The 11,820-nt window shown below is 35.7% G+C and overlaps 2 pseudogenes; both read right to left on the bottom strand.

Annotated features, from left to right (window-relative positions):
- Positions 1-8,140: 8,140 nt before the first annotated feature.
- On the bottom strand, positions 8,141-8,326 carry LOC129249566 (U2 spliceosomal RNA; annotated as a pseudogene).
- Positions 8,327-8,809: 483 nt separating this feature from the next.
- On the bottom strand, positions 8,810-8,993 carry LOC129249592 (U2 spliceosomal RNA; annotated as a pseudogene).
- Positions 8,994-11,820: the final 2,827 nt, after the last annotated feature.

The following is an 11,820-nucleotide window of genomic DNA, read 5'->3' as shown; positions in this document are numbered from 1 at the left end:
ATTGACACAAAAAATGAAAAGTGTTCATAAAAGCAATTAACTTCAATCAATGGGATGTAGTGAAAATTTGGAGCACGGGAGCCTGGGTGCCTCACGAGCTCAACGAAAATAGCAAAAAAAGAGTCCTTCAAATTGCTTCTAAGCACCTCGGCCGCCGCACGAGAGCTGATAAGTGGTGTCTATACATCAACATGAAGCAAAAAAAGGGCGTTACTTTCGATAACAAAGACGTCTTTAAAAACTGGCTCAACAACTTCTTTGACACTAGACAAGTCTTCGGTAAAAACGCTACAAACTTATTCCCCACCCTGACATTTTTATTCTTATTTTTACTTTCAGTTTAACTTTTATTTTTACTTTTATTTACATTTTTATTCTTAATTTCATATTATTTTTAATTTGCTTTGTATTTTTATTCTTATTTTTTACTTTTATTATTATTTTTATTTTTGTAATAGTTTTTAAATGATTGCATTTCCATTAACTACATGGAAATTGGCGAAGTCAGACCAGTTTTGAAACAGATATTTTTTTAACCACTACAAATTTTTCCTCCAGGGTGTTTTTCATTTTATTTTCCAAGTATTTACTTGTGACTATGGATTGGTGTTTTTATATCAAATACACTCATCCATTGCCTGCTTGCCTCTGCAGTTTCATTCTTTTAGGGTTACAAGCCAATCGATGCTAGCACTTGAACCTGAACTTCAGTTACTTGATTCCTTCTTTTTCGCTTTATGCTTTAACAATGAATTCGAATTCCACCTTCCACGGACGCTTTACTCCACAGCTCCTCAATTTCTTGCTTCCAATCGAGTACGAGTCATATTTCTAGGCTTTCGTCTGCGTTTTTGCGTGTACAAATGTAAACAAATACACAGGTATGCTGATATCCTGCAGTTAACAGCGGAAATGTGTAGTTTGTCGTGTGTTGGCTGCAGAAATACATAAATTGGAGTTTACGTAGGGATGTGCATAAGAACATGTACATATATAAAATGTATTTGTATGTCTGTGTGAATGTCTGTATTTGTATGTTTGGATGTCATATTTATGCGCATGAATTAAATTGTGTGCCGGTGGCAAATGGCGAATGATATCGACTAAAGGCCTGTCAATGGCAAGGACAATTATGCTCGAACCTCGACTTGTGGCATTGCAAAATGCAAGCGCCAGCGCACTGTCAAAACAGACAGATGTTTCAAGACAGACTATGAACGTTTCTATGTAAAACGCCTCTTTGGGTTATCTAAAATAATAGTCTATTCAAATGAAAATTTGCGGTTGCGATAGTTAATGGGAAAACGTTTAACTTGAAGTGCTGGGGGGTTTCATGCATTTTTTATTTAATTTTTGGATTTTTTTTTAATGCAGTCTATGGAGAAAAAGCTATTCTACCGCGGTGTCTAGTTGTAGATATTTTCAGTGATGGCTTTTGCTATGGTACAAACTTTAATAATCTTCATATAAGTATTAAAGTGGCAATTAATATTCTCTAAAATATATGCTGAGTTTGTAGAATTTAAATTAAAAAAAAAAAATTAAAATCTTAAGGCTTTGCACTGAAGTTATTGCATCTTTACTTCGAAACCAAGAAGTGCAGCAATAGTACTTGGCGCAATTTCTATGCATTGAAGATGAGTTAGAGGAAAGCAACATAAAGATACAATAGCGACCTTAGTTTTATTCTGATAATTAAATTAATAAGTGGCATATAGAAAAAATAGAATGCAAAATTTCATATGTCAGCAATTTACGAGTGTCACTACTTATAAATTGCGAGCTACGAGTATTAGCAAACCTAAGGGTAGTTTTCTTAACTAACCTTTAGCTTTATAGTCTACTTCAGAGTGGCATTGCCGTTCTCTCGGACCAATACATTTAAATGCCAATTAATTAAGGGTTCATTCATAAATAGCAAACAGCTGCCAGTCAATTCAAGTTCAAATTGTAATTTTGTTTGATGGATTGCTAAGAAAACGAAAAGAGTCAAAAGTCACTTAAAATGAGGAGAAATTTATCGCCTCGTTTAGCAAAGCTTGTCCTATTGGCATGATGATAAAAGGGCCATAAGTATTTTTAGCTAGCTAAGATATCCCCTGGAAAGTTTGAGATTTATTTGTGAACTTATTCATTTATTTAGTCTACAGAGCAGTATACTACAGCTTAGTTCACCTAATACAGGAAAAAGCTTAAATTTTAATTTTATAATGTCAAATGCTTACTCAATGACATTACAATAGATAAAATCCCCCACGAGTACTTAAATCAGTTGAGAGATTCATTCAAGATATAATTTTGTTCGTTGAATGGAAAAATAAATAATTATTTCATCAGCTATGGATCGAAATATGAGTTTGAATAAGATTGTGGGGCGGCTAATCTTATGATGTTTTTTCCAATTTTTCCCCCTTTTTTTGTTAATAAACTCCACTCACAGTCACTAATAAACTACACCGCACAACATTTTTGTTTCAACGCCGGTCCAAGAAACGTCGAAGTTTGTTTATTTCGAGATCTTGCAATGGTCAACTATAGAAGCATTCAGCAGTTGATTAAAAGTTTGGAGATCCACCATGTCAATCATTCATCGAGAGAGGTCCTATAAATTTCTTAGTGGTGAAAAACGAGTCGGTTGTAATAGTGGCGATGGAATCGAAGTGATTCACTGAGTTCTGTTATTGATTTACATGATTTTGAGAAAGGAATCCCTAACCTCTTGATTTTCAAAAAGAAACATTAATGTTAACTTTACAAGGTTAGAAATGAACTCCGTGAGTCAGAATAATAAATATTAGTTCTTGCTTTCCTTTACAAGAATGGGAAGATGCTAATGAGCTTTATTTATTTATTAACTTATTTATTTATTTGTAATCTAAATTATGCGAAAAAAATCTCTTGCAGGCTTAGGTTAGGTTAGACAAATAAGTGTCCATGCGAGAGCGCACTCGACCAAAAAATCAAATTCGTGTTTGTGATACGGACGAATAAAATAAATAATTGGCGCATACACTTCTGTTAGGTATTTTGCCGAGCTCCTCCTCTTTTTTCACAACTGGAGGGAACTACAATTTTAAGCCTACTCCGAAGCGCAAATAGTTTTTATGAGGAGCTTTTTCATGGCATGAGAGCGACTGCTTTAAGAACAACTTTTTGTATTATTTCATGTTCATGTACGGAGATTCGGACCTACGCACTCCAGAATGGTAGTCACGTACCAACCCATTCGGGTACGGCGACCACCCAGAGGAAAACAGTGGAGAAATAACAGAACAGAGGGGAAAAAGGAAAAGAAGTTTTGGGATGTATAAGTAACTTATACTCATATACTATTCTAACATCTTGCTAATCAATGTTTGAATTTCTCAAAATACATTCGATTTGAATTTTTTTCCATAATTGAAATATGTTTGATATTTTTCTCGATTTTCAGCTGAACTCATGCACACCGGAGAACGTCCAATCCCATCCCATTTTAACCCAATAGTTATTAGCAGCTTCTCTGTTTCGTGAGTTCTCTGTGTACGCCATTCAAATTTTTATACATGCGCCCCTAAAAGCACGCATGCAAATGGCAATTCATTCCTGCTGCTCTTTGCATGTCGCCAATTTGATACAGCTGGTGTTTGGTGCATACGAAAATCGTGAATATAAATCAATACCTCGAGCACCTTTTTGCATAAATAAGATTAAATTTCTTTTATATTTACAAATTTACATAAATGTTGATTTTTTCTTGCAAACTCGCTCAGTGTGTCAACGCATGTTTTGAATATTAAATCAGTCTCAATACATTGCGAGGCTAAAATTATAAAAAAATATATTTGTTACCGATGCTGAAATGCTACGCTGAAGGCGGTGTGAGGCAAAGAGGCAGACAGTTCGTGGAGAAGGCAGTAGAGCAGTGCAAAGTGCGCAGTCAGGGATATTTGCGGCGAGCTCTTGCACATGGGATGAGTCTGAGTGTTTGTGTTGGTGTTTGACTTTCACTTTTTCATGGTATAATTTTAACTCATCTGTATGACATACTTGTAGGCGTTTGACATGCGAATGTAAGATTAATGATGTAAATGATGCCGCAAGAGGAATGCAGGGAGACAGGGGGAAAGGGAGAGAGACAGGTTTCGTTAGCTGAAATGAGGGTTATTGGTGTTGTTTTGTTGTTTGCGCAATATACAGTTAATATACAAACTCACTTCTCAAAATTGTGTAGCTCTTTTTTCTTTGTAAACTTTTAGTTTTTGCTTTCAAAACTCACACTATTGAAGGTTTCAAGCTTTTACTGCACCTATACCTCGGCGCGCCTCAACATATGCTTTATTTTGTAATTTCTTTGCGCTTATTTCAATCGCGGAGAGGTTTTCTCTGCCTTTTTTTCCTTTCGGCTTCACTCCAGAAAATTTTACTCAATTCACTATCTGGCCAAATTAGCTGTCCTCCACCTTTAGACCTTTATTACTATAATTTACTCCCTTGCAATCACGGTTATTTGCATTTGTATGTGTTTGTGCATTTCTAACCATTGGTTTGTGGGTTCAACTTTCTCAAGTACATGTAAAGTAGTAAATTTACATAAGGAAAAATAAAACTTTGTAAAAGTCGTAACTTTTTAACCTTTTTCCCGTAATACTTCGATAGCTGCTGGCATAGGCGAAATTTGCTGGGTTGCAAAAAAAGATAAAAACGCCAAGCAGCTGTCAGACAACGTTGCGGCTAGTCAAAGTTTTCTTCAAATAACAAACAAACAAACAAATAAAGGAGGAAGGCTGCACAAAACGGAAAAACAAATAAAAGCGGAAAGTAACTAGGAAACTCACATAAACATAAATCGGAAAAGTCATTTTTGGTTGCCGATCTGTGCATGTGTGCGAGCGTGTTTGTGTGCCGATTAAGTTGGCGGGCGGCCTGAGCTTTGCTTAGTCGTAAATCCAAAACGGCGGGCAGACATCATTAGAAATTCCCATACAAAAATCAGTAGACGTGAAATTGGAAGGGCGCCCATGTGAGACGCGCACAATGGCACATACTTATATGTATGAGTTAAAAGTTAAAGGGAGGCATAGATATTGAGCGCCTCTCACTCTCCGACACTCGATGCGCTCACCTCTGAACTCAACCTTAACCAAATTTAGCGTCAAACTTATATAGAATTACTCGAAAAGTTGGCATGTGCTTTGAAATTGATAGTATTGCGAAGGGTTAATGCTATGCAGCCTAAAAATATGCGATACATTACACTCATTTTTGATGTTTTTAAATTGTAGTCAAACCTTATAATTTACACTGAGTATTACAAAATTTGGACGAGGGGTAATTACAAATGCATAAAAAGATACCCTCACTTAAAAACAAACCTATTCATTTAAACTAACGACGGCAGACATAATGTCTGCAAAGCCTTGCATACTTTTAGGCAGTATTTCAGACACTCGAAAGCATTATTTGTTATTCAAAGTTTATGGCACACTTTGCGGCCACGTAAGTATGCCTTTACAACTCATTCGGTTGACTAATAAATTTTTAGACACTTTTAGGGTACAACAAAATTCAACGCAACAACAATAATAACAACTATGGCGTGAGCTAAACACTAAATTAAAAATATATTTCCTGGGGTGTGTGGGTGGGTGTGTGTGAGTGTATGAAAAATGTGTTATTTGAACCAGCCACGCTAATGTGGCTTCATTTTGGTGCAACCAGACGTGAAATGTGATTTTTGTTTCATTTTGTTGTTCGCAATTTAACGGTTATTATTTTTAGGAGATGTAGTAAAGGAAATATTAGTAGATTGAGCTATTTATGACTGTTTGGATATGAAACTAAGAGGGTACTTTTTGGCACTAAAGAAGTTAAATTAATATTTTTGAATAAATCAAATTAGAATTATCTTCTCTTTGCTGCACAAATTGTTATTAAGTGGTTACATAGGTTTAAGAGTTTCAAAAAATCGATTTCATTTATTAGTTCATTAAATATCCTTCAAATATTTAAATGTGCAAGTTCGTGAGTAGGTGATTGAGTGAATTATGTTTGTAATCTTTTCACGCCGTAACGGCTGTGCCTATTTCGATGAAATTTTGTGGGTTAATACCTTGAAGTAGTGGCTAAGACATAGGATATTTTTTTAAGAGAGATGCCAACTATTTAAAAAGTTTAACTCATTTAAACTTGGTAAGTTAAAACAAATAAGTAAAAATATTTGACCTACATGGAAGTACTACACAGGAAATAAAATAAAAAATAATAATTTCAAAAATATTTTTGGATAGTGTTGCCACTTTTTTTGAATAATTAAATACAAATTAATAAACCAGTTCAGTGAAATCGGAGTATCACACGCATTTACTACAAATTACATTGAATTCAGTATATAAACGAGTTGCCACCTTGCTAAAATTTAAACACGCTTTTCTGTTGAAATCAATCAAAGGATAGCATAATATAGGGTTTTCCAATAAGAGGTGTTATTTTGATATTCAAAGAAAAATGCTACTTTTTAATATAAGTGCTCGGATTATTATTTCATTCTAAAGAGGAAGGTATGCCGTGAATAGTGGAAAATAACATCAGGCAAATGACCACCACGACCACGCTTACAAGACAATATCCTTTTCATGAAATTTTCCATAACCGAATTGCAAAGTGGCTACCCTACGTCCTCGATAGCCTCATGAATTCCATCTTTGAGGCCTTGAATCGACCCTGGGCTGTTGGCGTAGACTTTCTCTTTCACGTGGCCCCAAAAAAAAAGTCACAAGGTGTTAAATCACAAGGTCTCGGTGGCCAATTGTGATCACCTCACAGAGGTGAGAGAGATAAAACGATCTGGAAACTTTTCCCGTAAAAGATCTATGGTTTCGTTGCTTGTGTGGCACGTAGCGCCGTCTTGTTGAAAATAAACGATGAATACCATCTAATTCCGGTCATAAAAATCGTGCATCATCTCTTGATAGCGCAATCCATTCACCAATAGCACCTGTTATTGGAAAACCCTTTAAAAACAAAATCGTATGAAAATTTCAAATTAAATTCATTTAATTTTGGCAGTCCTGAAGCAAAGGCAAATAAAAAAATTAAATCAGCTGTTTGATGATGATCTGATATCTCCCTGAATAACTTCGTTTTGGCTGATTTGGTATGTTTTCTGAATTATGGTAGTTTTTGATTTCTAAATTTTTAATTTATAAATAAATTTAACGTCACGGAAGAAGTGGAAGCATCGTAAAGAGGACACCACCGAAATCAACTCCTGTCAAATTTTTAAATCGGAATTGTGCGGAGTTCTGTGGCATGAATTAGAACTACAGGTACACTGGCGAGTCATATGAATGAGCTGCCTAAATGCACCGAGATTACGTCTTATAGAGCTAAAAAGGCCCAAATTATTGGTAATGTATGTCTTTTGATGGTGGCGATTCAAGCTTTGATCCCTCGGCTGAAATAAAAAAAAATGTATGAGCATTCAAAACGTGGAACTGATGAGTTATCCGTCAGACAGTACGTATTTGATACCTAATGATTTATTCCTATTTCCGTAGATTTAGTCAAAATGCAAAGTAAACGTTTTTGGATGTCCAAAGAAACTGTTTATGGTTTAGAGCAGCCTCAATTAGAGTGAATTATCTTCGAAAATTAGTTCAAATGCACACAAAAGGGTACTGGTCTCCATGGAAAAGGCATTCCTTAGGGTTTTCGGCTACTAGGAATCTGAATCTGGAATCGTTTTCGCAGAAACGGCTGTTAGGGTATAGTGTGTTACAAAAAAAAATACCAGTCTAACGGTTAGACTTGATAGAAGTGAAACCTTCCGTAAAACAAACTGGGAGAGAATAAGACGAAAGTAGCATTAGGAGCGGGATAATTATAGGTTCATTATAATATTGCTATAAAGTTCATATTTTATTTTCTTCATTTTATCATTATTCATCCTCAATGTTTTCAATTTCAACAAATGATACGAGTGGCTATGATAGATAAAATATGATACAAATGCTTTGGTTTCGATGTTGTCAAAAAAAATACCCAAACGGACCGAAGAAACAGACTTACAAATTTCTTCCATTTTCGTCTACTTGTATTCATATAAAAATTTATGTCTCTTCCCACCAAAGCTAAATGTATTAGTATATTTCTTTTGTATTTATTCAAGGCTGAAATCCCGGCGGTACTGCAATACCGGGCCAACCCGTGGCAGAGGTGGAGAGCAAGCCCCTAAAACACTCCGCGCATTTCCAAAAATTAGTTTAACATTTGTTGTCCTCCGATGGAGGATCTATCAGATGTTAAGCTGATAACCACACTACCTAGTCAATACATTTTAAATAATAAACCTAATAAACCTTTTGAGAATTACACGCTCACAAAAAAAAAATTAATGTACGAAATATTTATACCGATTCACTTAAACTGAGTTTCAGTATCTAAACCAAAAATAGAAAAGCCAAAAAACTGTTTTCAATAAATAATCAGAAATGTCCTACAATGCAAATTTCAAAAAAAAAAAAAATTTTATTTCTTGTGATTCGAACCAAGAATTTTGGATCAGATGTTAAGCTGATAGGAACAGATACCACACTACCTACTTCAATAGATTTTCTAATAAACCTTTTGAGAATTTACACGCTCACAAAAATTAATGTACAAAATATTTATACCGATTCACTTAAACTGACTTTCAGTATCTAAACCAAAAAACTGTTTACAATGCAAATTTCAAAAAAAAAATTCCATTTTCGTCTACATGTATTCATATAAAAATTTATGGCTCTTCCCACCAAAGCTAAATGTATTAGTATATTTTTTCTTGTATTTATTCAAAGCCGAAATCCCGGCGGTACTGCAATACCGGGTCAACCCGTGGCAGAGAAGGAGCAAGCCCCTAAAACACTCCGCGCATTTCCAAAAATTAGTTCAACATTTGTTGTCCTCCGATGGAGGATCTATCAGATGTTAAGCTGATAACCACACTACCTAGTCAATACATTTTAAATAATAAACCTAATAAAACTTTTGAGAATTACACGCTCACAAAAATTATTTATATCAACATATAATATAACGCTTCGTAACTAAATAACTTTTAGGCCAGCGACGACAGCATGGCGCGGTAGCCGAGCGACTAGCAATGTGAGCTTCCGATCCAAAATCCTTGGTTCGAATCACAAGAAAAAATAAAAGTTATTTTTATTTAGTTCGTCGCTACTTTTATATCAACATATAATATAACGCTTCGTAGCCAAGTTGGTCGCTTTTTCGTTTCACTTTTCCTCAAATCACTCCCAACGATTCTAAAGAAGTTTTCACTTCAAAAAGTGCGTGTAGCGTAGTGCACATAACAAAAGTGAACCTCTCAAGGCAGACAAAGAAAGAGGGAGAGACCCGAGAGAGAATGAGAGAGAGAGAAATAATATATATCCAAATAAACTCACATCATTTGCAGAGAATACAAATAGACAAAATTCACAAAAAACGGAGAAGAGTCGACCGATGTAGGTAAACGCCGGACGCAAACCGCGGCAACAACGCGCACTACTCCGAGCGTTTATCACCCGCACAAACACAGTGATTCCAGGACCGTAGCAACGGCTCCAACTACCGCAAGGCAATACCAATAAATCCGACGCCGGAATGGATAGCACTTTATAGTACGTACAAGCACTAGCCAGAAACGGAAATAAGTGCCAAAAAGTAGGCATAAAAAAAGGCAAAAAATTGGGACCAAAAAACGCCCCAAATAGTAGGCACCAAGGAAATATAACGTCAAAAAGTAGGCACCAAAAATATATTTCCTAGAAGTTTGCACCAACGAACACGCGCCAAAAAGTAGGCAGTGTTATTTCTCACTAGAAATTAGCAACCACAAGGAAAAGCTCAGGAAAAATTTCCTAAATTATATCTAAGATATATATAGGGTTTAGCTCTCTCTCTCCTTTTCCTCTACGTTATATCTTTTTTCTCTCGCGGAACGAAAATGCCCAAAACGTTGCAAGGCCTTGAAATTTTACTCTCCATTCTCGCTCGTCCATGGTTATTATTATAAGCAAAATAAATTTGATTTTCCTAATTTCACAGAAAAGCGCACGTGACTGGTTGCCACAACAAATTTATTCGACAAATCGGTCTGAAAATGAGATTAAACAGCTGTTCTTGGCCATTAAAAAATTGAAGTAAAGGAAAGACAACAGCAATCTATTATAATTCGCATGCCCAAAAAATCCAGTGGCTCGAATTGAAAATTGTAAAGTCTCTCAAATGAAATAACTATTTTCGCACTACTCTGCTGACTTACAGTTTCACAACACATACCTTCTTCGCCTATATGCATGAATGTACTTTGGCTTTAAGCGCACGGATAATTTAGCACTTACTCTCGCTTAACTAAACCACATTATGATCCCTTTTCGCACAACACCTCCTACGCCAACTCCATTTATCAGTTGGCATTCGCTGCTCGCTGAGCTTTGGCTGGCAGCCGTCATTTACTTTTAGTATTAAGCAAATAAGCACAGTCTACTTTTAGGCTTAAGCCGACACAGTAACACATACATTGAGACAACATACAACGGTTTATTTCAGACGAATGTGTTAAGCCGACAACGATTGCTTTGCAATATTTTTACTTTCTAAATACTTTTGCCACTTTCTCTTCTTGCGCCTACCAATATATTAACACACACACTCACACACACACCTATTTATTTTATTTCATTTCATTCATGCTCATTTTTCGCTTTCACTTGGCTTGCTGCTTTCAAGCGCTTAGCCCGTTGAACGCTTTACACTCATATTGCGCGCCTTAAAGTATGCCTTGTTAAATTGCTTTACACTGTTGGTGGCTTTTGATTACATTTGCGGTCGTACGCTGGTGTATGTGTGTGTGTGTGTGTTACTTGTTATCTCAATAGTATTGTTTGCGCTGGTGGCGTTTTGCTCATTTACGCTGTACGTACAGCCGGCATGTTGTTGTTGCTACTGTTGTTTTTGGTTTTATGCCTGCGGTTACTTGCTGTACTTTGTTTACGTTCCCTTTTTATGTTTTTTGCCCGCATTTTTATTTTATTTTTATTGTTGATTGTTTTGTCGTTCGTTTGTTCGTCGAGCTTCTTATATTGTTGTTGTTGTTATATTATCCGTTTTTGCGTTGTTTAGGTGAAATAAATATAAAATTGTATTTTCTTTTGTGTTATGGCGGCAAGTGATTGCCGAGGCGTATTAATGCGAGGTGCTGAGCCGCCGAAATTACCGTTGCAAGGATACTACACATATATGCACACATACATACACACATACACATTTGCACAAATTCACATACTTACAATACTGCGCGTCTATTTTTGTATGCGATTATTTTTTTGTTTTTGCCTTTAACACATTTAGTTTTTAATACGAGAATAATGAATGTCGCAAATTTTAATCCTACCTCCTATTATTAAAATGCCGTAAGCTTGACAGATGACACAAAAAAACAAAAATTAATTACTTACACAGTTGCACTGCGTTGATTTTTTTAGCTGTTTTTTAACTTATTGTAGCCTTTCACGGTCTTCATTCATCTTTCTGAAAAGATCCCAATAAATTTGGGTTTTAAATTGAAATAAAACAACGAAAATTCAAACTGATTGGGCAATCTTTATAATTTTTGGGTAGAACCATAACCTTTTCTGACCTCTATTTTTTAAAGATAATCCCTTTCAAATGTTGGCCACAACTGCGCCGTAATTCGGCCATTCGGCTTTGACCTGAGCGCGCGATGAACCCGTTTCACAGAGCGTCGATTTGCGTAATACAATTAAACGATTTGTAGACAGGTTTAAGGCGTTA

Source organism: Anastrepha obliqua, chromosome 5, assembly GCF_027943255.1.
Source record: "Anastrepha obliqua isolate idAnaObli1 chromosome 5, idAnaObli1_1.0, whole genome shotgun sequence".
Lineage (NCBI taxonomy): Eukaryota > Metazoa > Arthropoda > Insecta > Diptera > Tephritidae > Anastrepha > Anastrepha obliqua.
The sequence above is the reverse complement of the archived record's forward strand: the minus strand, read 5'-3'. Positions and strand labels throughout refer to the sequence as shown.